The sequence below is a fragment of the Haemaphysalis longicornis genome, unplaced genomic scaffold, assembly GCF_048455015.1.
Source record: "Haemaphysalis longicornis isolate Haplotype H1 unplaced genomic scaffold, Haemaphysalis longicornis Haplotype H1 scaffold_10, whole genome shotgun sequence".
NCBI classification, from domain to species: Eukaryota; Metazoa; Arthropoda; class Arachnida; order Ixodida; family Ixodidae; genus Haemaphysalis; species Haemaphysalis longicornis.
The window spans coordinates 17,253,938-17,265,280 of record NW_027526204.1 but is presented as its reverse complement, the minus strand read 5'-3'; the positions used below and the strand labels follow the sequence as shown (position 1 = coordinate 17,265,280).

The following is an 11,343-nucleotide window of genomic DNA, read 5'->3' as shown; positions in this document are numbered from 1 at the left end:
TGTGTGTGTGTGTGCGTGTGTGTGTGTGCGTATGCGTGTGCGTATGCGTGTGTGCGTATGTTTGCGTATGTCTGCGGGGAATAATTTTTTTATCCGGCCGTTCTGTTTGTGAAAAGCCCACAAACAGTGAATGGTGAATGCTTGGACGCTGAACAAAACACAAAACAGTCAATCTAGATGTAGATGACGATGATAATAACTTCGTTTGTTAATCCATTTTTATTCGCTTTTGAGTAGCAACAAGTTACGACAACAAAAGACGTTGCTCGCATCAAGAAAATATACTGCCATTATATATATGTTTGCTATTATCAACTTTAACAAAATACTATAATGGCGTCAGCCTAGTTTGCTTCAGGGGTGATGATGAAGGAAGAAAGTAACTGCTAAAACTCTATGACTGCTAGATAGCCAACTGTAGTAATAAGTCTAGTCTAGGCTAGCATATATGCAGTCATTGTTATAGGTGCGCAAGAAAAGACGTGGTTGGTTCGTTGTGCGTGGTTTTGGTGGTTTGTTTTCGATTTGCTGGTGTTACGTGAATTACTACGTGCTCCTCCTGCCGTAATATTACGTGTTAGTGCTCTTGTGCCACCTAAAACATCGTGAGTGCTGGCAAAGCGTCTGTGTCGTCGCCGTACTGCGCTGCTGTAGCAAACGCACATCGAGGTCGCCATTTGACAAAATACCTGACAAGTTGTGCGTGCCTACGTGAATCAAGAGTCTCTACTGCAAGTTCCAGTCTGTCGACGCGACGTGTGAAAAATGCTGCGTGTTCTGCCGTAAGTGATTGTTTATCGTGGTGCATGTTAAAATTTTATTACGCGTTGCCGCAGTGCTGTTTTGTTAAACGTGTTGAGTATATTCCTTGGTGTTCGGCTCGCCGCGCTTCTTTTATTGTAAATTACCGGCTGCGTCGGCGCGGTCATAATGAGCTTCCAGGAGCGGCGGCCAGTATGCTGTGTGAGTGATCGACCCCATTGCCATTGCCGGCAACGAAAATATTATGCTGACGGCCCAGCGGCCGCCGCTTGGCTTGGGTGGATTCGACGCTAAAGCTTGTTGCATGAAAAAAAAAAAAGAAAAGAAAACTGCGTTAATGGTTGTAAAACAAAACGCCCACTCCCCGATTTTTTTTTTATGAGGCAGTTGACCCACAGTATATTTTTTTACAGGACGTAGGCAGCTTAGCATTGTTCTAACGGGTAGTTTTCGTTTACGGGTAAAGAAATGCAAGGAGGCTGCATTACATTTGTAGTTATAATACGTAAGAGTTGCATATACGTTGAATTTTCAACATTTAAGCATTGCTAGCAACTTTATAAGTAGTACCACATGCACAAGGTCTTTAGGCAGTGAACATTTGACCAGATAATTGTTTAGACGTCGCAGCTTGAAAACATGCTGTTCCAGCCTGCATTGCTGGTGCAGTCACAGGGCAGCTTTCACTGTTTTAATGCAAGAAATTTTTCCACCTTCCTAAGCTCATCCAGCATCGTCATGATCAGACAGAAATTCTTGTGTGGTGTGACATTATTTGTAGCTGGCTTGCATAAATTGTGTTGACCGTAACATGTTGAGCACGGGTTAAACGTGTTGATTCTTACAAATATGCATGTGATGGGGATACAATCATGGTGCGAAAAAGATTAACCAGGGCGTGGGCTTGCCACCGTGCTCCTTCGCCATCCTGTTTTTTCGTTTTGTCAGCATTTCAACTTGCCTACCCCTTGGAGGTATTGGCACGCTGAGACGTTCACCATGTGCCTCAGAGAGAATTTTAATGGCGCCATGAAGACAAAATACAAGTTTGTGTTATTCGAAAGATTTCGTGTGGTATGGTGCCCCCAGCACTTGTCCAAATGCAAACGATGCTTTATTCACTGAGAAATTCATTAATTGAAGCTAAAATTTTGGTTTTCCCGCTAAATCGTGCATTTTCAGGGTCTGCAATGACACCAAAGGAACCGACCGCTCTGCAGCCGATTGGGAAACCTTCTGTACCGTTAGTTAACCCAGATGGTGCCACCATACCGTGGCAAGCCGCTTTCTGCTTTTGTTTTGTTTTTACCGTATTTAAACGTGGCTTGTTTTTGTTCAGCGAGAAAATAATCGTTTCGTGAAACATAGTGCTCGCTCCACAAATATGGTCACGTAAGACACCGTTGCTTGTGTCAATCGGCCATTGTTGTCCGAGACAACCCCAAAGCCCCGCAGTCCTGTGCAGCTAAACCAAGCATAGTGCGCGCAGTACCAACAGCAGTACGCATCGGTACTTCTATGCTTACGTGTGCTTTCCTAACCTTTACTGTTGGTCCCACCATTCTTACTACTGTAAAAAGAATGTGCCCTAAATTTAAGCGCAAATAGTTCGTTCGGCAAGCTTATAGCCTCTGCCTAATTCGCGTTTGCTGTTGCCGCCCTCCGCTAACTGCAGAGCTGGCTGGTATGACATAGGTTTTGTTGCGGGAAATGAGCTAGTGGGTCGCATGGCCATTTCCTTTGTTCCTAATTTGTAGCTTATTTGAGTGGAGTTTATGTTAAAAATGGTGTCAGCATGATTCTAGCAACGGAATCCTTTGAATGAACCAAACTTGTGTTTTCTCTTCATGGCTCCTTTAAAAGCCGTAACCACGTTTCGCACCCTCTGGGCCAGAGAATATGCTTACACAGTGGAAATCTGGGGCCACAGATTTCTACCACCTAGGGATATTTAATAGGCTTAGTTTAACATTAATTCAGTGTAAGGATGCTTCTGTTCCTTTAAAGTATGGCTGAAAGCCTTGTAAGGATTGTCATGTATGTACAGTGCTCACGGATTGAAACGCGACACTGCAAGCGCGTGGCCTGCGCTACATGCAGCGCCGCCAGTGGACGCCCATGGAAGCTAGGTGTTGCATTGTGGTATACGACGAGGATGAGAGTGTTTTGACCATAAGCTTGCTGCTTCCGGTTGCCAATAAGCGGGGCAGTGGTTCCCCGCAGCGACAGCGGTGCGCTGTCAGCGACAGCGGCGTCCATGGACGGCGCTGCATGTATTGGCGGCCACGCGCTCGCAGTGTTGCGTTTCAATCAGTGAGCACTGTACTTATTTTTCAGCTTGAAAGAACTGAAGGTGCCTTTTTTGCACCTACAAAAAAGAAATTCTGTCATGTCCTGTCAGAGCGAGTATTTCACGGCATTATACCGCATATTTACGGCTTGTTTACTACTTGAACTTCCATTTTTTACAGGGCCAGGTGTTTGACATGGAGGATGTACGTTGTGAGCTACCAGAAGAATGGGCTGCCTCCTGTTTCTATCTATCCTGCACGACCTGTAAGTGGAGTTCATTACGGCTGTGAAATGCATGAAAATCTCGATTTTGAAGGCTGAGAGAACATGAAAACATAGAAAACCATTGTGGCATTCTTGTGGTACCTTAGTGATATTAAGACATAAGAACATTGCAGAGATGGGGCAAAAAATAAGGAACCGATGAGGGTGAGAAACTTCCTGGTACCTTTCTTCTTATTTTTTTTGTCGCATCAGGGCTGCGTCCTTGCTCCATGAATTAATTAATAACGACTTTGTCACCCTTGTTCACTGTGGTAGTTGCGTGGTGCCCACAGACAGTGTGTGGGGATTTTTCTTCTACCGCCTATTACAGATGAACTAGATCTTTAGACTTCTACTCAAAAGTCATATTATGGATTACATTACATGAGTGAAGCAATTCCATGTACCCAGAAATAGAATTTAGGTGAATTCACTTCAATGCCCTAGATGCAACTTGTGCCTAGCAGTGAAAAGGGTGTATTGCGTGCCTTTTTGCCACTGTGTTTCATGTAGTGTAATGAGTCTCACTGGCCATCGTAGCCCCCCCCCCGAACAGCTATTTACTCTAGCAAATATAATGATGGTCCTAATTGTAGAAGGGTACCCGCCGCGGTGGCTCAGTGGCTAAGGCGTTGCGCTGCTGAGCACGAGGTCGCGGGTTCGATTCCCGGCCGCGGCGGCTGCTTTTCTGATGGAGGCGAAAAGCAAGAATGCCCGTGTGTACGAGATTTCGGCGCACGGTAAAGATCCCTAGGTGGTCAAAATTAATCCGGAGCCCTCCACTACGGCGCACCTCATCGCCTGCGTCGGCGCGTTAAACCCTACAATCAATCAATTGTAGAAGGGTACTCAGCAATTGAAGAAAGAGCTGTGGGGGGTTCTGGTTTGTGTATCAGACTTTGTTTGGAATATTGTTATGTAGCCACGGATAATGCAGGGTTTTTGTAAAAATATAGATTATCGGAGCAAACTTGTGCTCCGCAGTAAACATAAAAAAACACAAACCTCGAAGGAGTCAGCAAAGGGACGTGCATGGATGAGCTTTGGCGAATTGAATGCTGCAGGGTTTCTTTTGCACTCATTCATTTAGATCGAGAACATTTTCAACAAAAAACAGGAAAAGCTAGGATAGGGATCGCAAAGCAACACCCTTTCCATATCAAACAGGACTGCTGGTGCAGCATACAAAGGAAAAAGGGGAAAAAGACGGCTGCCTTAAAAAAGGATAAGATTGCAGGGTGTGGCCAGGTGCTTGTAACAAAACATTTTGTAAACAAATCAAATGGCGTGGTTGGGGGCAATATTATGATGTTTATAGTAGGAAAAACCTGCATTATTTCCGAACAGTATGAATGCTCTGTGTGGAAACATATGCAAAAATGCTTGTGTGTTTTTAGCATTTGAGTGCACGTTACAGAGTAGTCAGCTCAAGTTACTGCGGTAGCTTTCCTCATTGCTGGTAAGCATAAACCCTGAAATTAAATTTGCTGTATTCGACCGCTTTAACCCTTTCACTGTCACTGATGTCCTGGTTTGTCTTCGAATTTCTCCTCCACGGTGTCACTGACATACCGGTGCGTTTTCTGTTGTGCGTTGAAAAATTCGTGCCATGGTGCAAAGTTGGCGCACCTGCACTGTTTGTGCTATCTGTCAAATCTTTCTAGTAGCTTGTATTTTCACAAAGTACAGAGCGACCACGCCCAGCTTTCGCTGCTTGGGGGTCACTCCGTGCACTGTACATCTGTTGGGATGAGTGACCACGTGGCACGCGTGCAATGATGGGTGCAAGTGTGCTATCCACCACGTTTTTCTAGGGTTGTTTTTTATTTCTGTTCCTGTGTCTGCTACCCATCGAAACAAGGAAATATAAAAAGTGAGGAGCCAACCTAGAGGTTGGTCAGTTCATGGTGATGTACATTTTGCTTTTTGTAAGCAAGCACAGACAAACAAACTAGACAATGCAAGTGCTGTCTCGTAAACGAAATGCACAATAAAACTGCTGCCTTTATAGGTTCCAAAGAACGCGTAGACACAAGCAACTACTCATGATGACGACTGATCAATGCCTGTCTTAGCATGTTCATGCAATTTTATGTTGCCTTCCCTGCCCCCCCCCCCATATTGCTTTGTTCCCACAGTGCTGCTGCAATAATCTCATCTCAAATGTTCTTGCGAGGCTGTATAAATGCCCGTCATGAGGAGGCCATGAATCTAAACAGTACTTAGTTCTGGGTTGTGTTGCCTATGTAACAGTATGTCATATTTGATGTTCGTAAGCTCATTAGTTAATTTATGTGGTCTAAATTTTGTGGCTAATTTTGCAACCTAGAAGTTGTACCTTCTCTTTCAGGATACTTGGTTCAGTTTTGTATGGGAACACTCCTTTATATTTTTTTATAAGCATAACCAGCAAATGTTTGAGACGTGTTTGTTTAAACCCCTTCATATGCGATCAATGCGTTTGTCATTTCAGGTTCAAGCGTGGCAGTGGCTATCCCTCCTGTGAGGGGTAAAGATGAGGCGACACCTGGTGTGGCAGGCGGCAGCAGCACGTATGGATCCAACCTGAATAAAATAGTCAGGTTTGCAAGAGTCGTGTGATTCATGTGATTTTCGTCAGCTTGCTCTTACAGAAACAGCTGCAGCATGAAACACTGACTGTGGAGCTGGCTGACATTTTCTACATGCAGCTGGCTGTTGGGCGCTGTTATTTGACAGCATGCAAAGGGCACTCAAAAGGTGGAAGCTTGTGGGATACGTAGAGGACGGAAACATAAAGGATTCTTGGAGGACGCAGAAAGTCGGTGGCGAAATTTCAACACAGGGGACACACAAGGGACGAATGCGGTCTGTTGCCTTCAAGACATATAGGGGACACACAAAGGCCGTATGGTGTCTGTGTTGCCTTTGGGAGATAGACTGGACGCATGGAGGACGGAAACACACGGGACACTTGGAGTACGCAGAAAGTCGGTGGCGAAATTCCAACACAGAGGAAACACACAGGACGCACGCAGTCTGTTTCCTTCGGGACGCAGACTGTCTTTTGACTGGACATAGAAATTTTCATAAGGGCGGTGACTGGAGCATCGCGAGCGGCGGCTCCAGCGAATGCGCTAAGCGGCATCTACTACCGAAACAACCCTGCGCGTATACCGAAAGGGACATAGTTGCTGTAATGTGTTTCGACAGGAAGCATTCCAGCCATGCTTTCCCACAGCTTCACTGTTCGTGTAAATTTAATTGGTGTCTGTTGCAATGACCTATTTTGTCGTTTCATATAATTTACAAGGTAATAATTAAATTATTTGCTTTGTACCGATGCGGATTCTTCTTAGTAACGTAAGTGGGTTGACCGCTTGATTTTGTCAGTAGCGTTATATTTCACTATTACATGTGGTGTCTTACTGACAGAAAAGCCACCGTTCTTTTTTGCTTTACTTTCGTGTTTACTTTCTTCAGATCTATGCTAATTGTACCCATCCCCATACTGTGATGAGTGCTTTTGCGCTTTTAGTAGCCTCCGGACATCGTTCGCAATGCCTAGATTGAGAATTCGAATGAAGTGGATTTGATTTCTTTGCTTAAGAAAAAAGGAGCGCTAAAAACGAGGACAAAACAAGCGAAGAACGACGAGACAGATGCGCTCGTTTTTTCTTAAGCAATAAACCAACTTGCCCAACAGAATATTGATTGATTTCTTTGTTTCACCCAGAATTATCACACATGTCCATTTCAAGGTTGTCACGAGACGTCCGGCTGCCCTACTTTTCTCGTATATTAACGTTGAAGTCTTCGGTAACGACCGAGTAGTAAGGTTTACGGTATTCATTGCGGATTCACCGTCACCGTCATGACAGATGTCGACAAAGTCATAATCCATAGCTAGATATTGGTTTGCGCAACTCTACCCCTATTTGCCTTGCACCCTTACTTGGCTTATTAAAACGGCACCCACTCCCGAATATTCTCTAGAATTTTTACAGTGCTTGCGTTACCTCCTTCTTAGTCCCCAACACTCTCCGGTGCTGCTTTTTCTTGAAGACTTGATGACTTTTCCTGATGCCCGTAGTGAGACAACCTCCCTTGACGCACACTTACCGGACGGACTCTCTCTAAAAGCTACGATATCCCATTTTATATCTTAGACTTTCTCCCATAGAACGGGTGAGGGTACTTTTATCGACACTGCACAGGGGACAATTCTGCCAGGTTAACATTTTATGGGTGCCCTTTCTGCCCCACATACCCAACGCGCCGTTTGCCGTACACTGATCCGACTGCCACATACGTCTTGTGCTCTTCACCTACTTCCAACTCAGGTATCAGCTCAAGAGTCAGTATGTACAGAAGCTGACGCCGAATACTTCCGAAGAGTGCTCGTAAGGAAGCTCTGGTTAGGCCCTAAAGATGAGTTTCAACATTAATGCCCCTACCTTTACCATCATGCATCCTGTCGTGTTTTTTTTTTTCAACCCGCAAGGCAAAGCTTGAAGCTAAGGAGCTGTTTATTGTTCACGTTCCCAAACGTACGCTATGCCGTTTTGTGCATACCAGTAACTCAGCGCTGTTCCGTACGGCAGCCGTAAATATCGAATAATAAATTCGAAAGCGGGGCCCGTTAGGCGTAGACAAATATCAGCGGCGCACGCAGCCAAAACAGTAAAGGGGGTCTGTGGCTTGTCCACATGTCACCCCATATAGCAGGATTTTACATTGGCTTTACAGGTTTTTTTACTTAAGGCGGATTTACGCCTTCCTGTTCCGCAGTGCAAGTAGACAAGAAGACAGAATCGGAATATCGAAGAAAGAATGGGAAGGTCAAAGAAGCGGGAAAGTGAAATTACCCTGCGAAATTCACGTGTTTATGGCATGAAATAGTAACAAGCCAGCAACACAAGTGTCAAGGCACAGCAGTTACGCTTCAAATATACCTTTGACTCCTTCTTGTAAATGAAATGGGTGCATTGGTTTTTAAATGGCACTGTCATTTTATATGTTTAAAAAACAACTGAAAGATGATGTGTTTGTGTTGTTTGGGTGCTTTATCGATTTTAGCAGTGTTCGTGTGACAGGAGTTTGAATTTTAATACAATTGCTTTTTAACTTTGCTTTCCAATATGGTTGTTTTCTCCTTCCTCTTTCTATCTCTCTCTCCCTCTCTTTTTGTTTCCTGCTCTTCGTTTTTTTTTAATGGCCAACAACCTTTCTCCTCCTTCATGACTGTCATTTGTTGTGTTATAATGCATTTACTCTACAAGTTTTTATAACAATCATTTGTACGAGGATAATGAATATTTGTTTATAAATGCTCAAAAATACTAATACCTCTTATATCGTAGGACCCCTTTTACAACCCTTTCGTGGGTTTTGGCGTTCCGCTTGTATACTTCCACGCACATGTTTAAAAACAAAGAAGGGTACAAATCTCCTTTTGCCCATTCGCCTTTAACCGAGGCACTAACGTGTGCAAACCATTTGCTTTTATCACTCCCTTTTATTCCCAGTTGCCCTGCTTCGTATGGCGCAAAAGAACGAAGTTAAACTTCCACACCAGCGCTGTCGAAACTTGCTATGCACGAACGTTGTAACCTAAGTGCCTCACGAAAAAGGTATGCCTAAGCCCGGCGAACACGTTTCCAAAACAAAATTTAAATATTCCGTTGAGTTTTTAACCGATACACTTCTTGAAACCTCACCAATACAGCTACATGACAGCATTAGCGGACTCTTTCTGACTATAAGGTTTCGTTCCCAAGTGGAAATCTACCGTTATGTGACATGTAAATCGCGGGGTAAAACACGTAAAGAAACCATTTTATGGGTCACCCGCCGCGCACATTTTCAGCATACAACTAACTCCGGGCGACTTCATTTTTAACGTATTTACTGCAACGCAAGAAATCAAATCCGGTTCAATGCAGGGGTGCTATTCCAGAAGGCCCGAGTTTGAGCTAAATGCGGGCAAGGGGCAGCTGTGGTGATAATAGTAAGCTCATGATAATATTTCGGGGCAGGGCTTAAACGATTTAATAATGCGATTCATGCTATTTGCAGATTATTGAGGCGACATAATCGGTCCAGGGCAGCACGCTCCAAGGATGCGCGACCACTGCGTGGCGCATCTTTCAGTGCGTTCTCTCGTTCCACTGCTGCGCTGGTGGCTACGGGGGGCGAGCAAAAGGAACTACTTTACTTTACTGTACTTTTACTTTATTAATCTGTATTACACTACAAAGTTTATTTTATTTTTTATTCCAGGCGTTGATATGAGATTTGGTTTGAAATGTTTCGACCTAAGTAGTAGTTTAGGCCGTCGGTGGCAGACAGTGCTATCCCGTCACCATGGCTGACTGGCAAAAAAGAAAGCGGGTGATAGAAGCGCGCCACATTCAAAGAAATTGCAGCTGGTATTACGTTATCGAAACCCTCCGCTTTTCGACACAAAATTTCGTCGGCGTTGTCCAGTCAGCCTCCGTGCTTGTCAGACGAAAGCCTGGCGATATATATTAGCAACTTCTTTTCTAATACATTATACTGGCGCCCTTTTTCCGCTTTCTTTTCTTTGTCTTTTGGCAGGGTTGAATTGAACGGCTTCTTTTCTGCTGTCACGTGTTTACGTCAGTTTGTTCTATTTCGTTTGTTCGTCTTAGCGTTCTAGCAGACTGGAACACCACGGCCTAACTGGAACCTGGATTCTGCGAGTGTTGTGTGCACGTGACCTACTGTAGGGACATCACGTTCCCGCTTCACCTCGCACACACAATTCTACAACTGTTCCTTTTGAAATTCACTGTTGTGAATTCTGCGAACTGGGCACGTTAGTTCCTGAAAGCTCCCAATTGCGGCCCAATTCCCCAAGTGGCCATGTGACGAAGGAACGACTAGTAACAAGGACAACAACCTTCGAGATTTGTTTGCTTTATTTTATTACGTCTTCAGCGCTTTTGTTCAAGAAGTTTTCCACAGTCGTTTTTTCGTAGAGTTCAATTCCCTCATAACCCTTTCTTCTGTCGCGCCCTTTCTACTCCCGGTTACCCTGTCTCTGGCGTGACGCGGTTACTTTAATTCTTTGCTCTCCCCTTTACTCGATTTCCATGCTCTGCTTCCTGCCATACGATGGTGAGGCTGAACAAAACCCCTTGAAATGTGTAAAGATCGCCTTTGACAATAGGCACGCGCCATTTATGGTATTGTAGCGAGGATATTGAACATATGCGACAGGCCATCAAGCTGTCGGGGTATGTGGCGTGCCAGCATCAACCATGTGGAAGAGGAAGGTAGGATTATGTCCTATCCAGACTCGAGGTTATGCGTCAAAGACGTCTCAGGAGAAGAAGATGAACCCGATAAAGTGCATGCGAGAGAAACAAGCAGGGTTATCTCAACGCTCGGACCTGCGTTCCCATCGGCTTTACCCCTGTGTATAAACCACCTCAAATGGCTATCTGTGCGTCGACTGTCTCCATGATAGTAGATGTAATACGTATAAGCTCTCCTGCCAGTAACCTTTTCACAAGAAATGCGCGTCACGCAACCCCTCGAGGGAGCCTGTCTGCTGCGCTGACGACAGCCAAAACGCATAGTCATGCAACGCTTAGTTGGAAACTGTTTCGCGCTCAGTAGATAACTGAAGCGCAAGCTCCAGTTCGAGACAAATAGACGTGAGGTAGTAACCCCCGGAAGCCATTTCCACCAAATCAAATAAAAGAAAGGCGAGGTCTTGGAAACACGTCTCCACTGATCGTATTCCGCACACACCAGTTGACGGTCGACAGGCGGCGGTAGATGGTGCGGTCGCCACCAACGCTTCTGTAGAAGCTGCCTGTCGCTTAAAACCACATCCCACTACACTTGCTCCTCGACGGTCATGGAGCCAACGTGGGTCCGTCACCATACCACTACACAACCGATGCACAGAACTTTTCGAGAGCTAAACACGAGCTCAAAATTTCTCCTTCGTTTAAAAGACCTGTCGGGGTAGAAATATGCCTGCTACGGGGACCATAAAAATAAACCACGCCG

The 11,343-nt window shown here is 44.9% G+C and overlaps 1 long non-coding RNA gene across 1 annotated transcript; it reads left to right on the top strand.

Annotated features, from left to right (window-relative positions):
• Positions 1 to 359: 359 nt before the first annotated feature.
• LOC144157624 (uncharacterized) lies at positions 360 to 6,341 on the top strand. Its single transcript, XR_013319805.1, has 3 exons — positions 360 to 782; positions 3,234 to 3,318; positions 5,792 to 6,341. It is a non-coding gene; the product is annotated as an uncharacterized LOC144157624 (long non-coding RNA).
• The last annotated feature ends 5,002 nt before the right edge of the window (positions 6,342 to 11,343 follow it).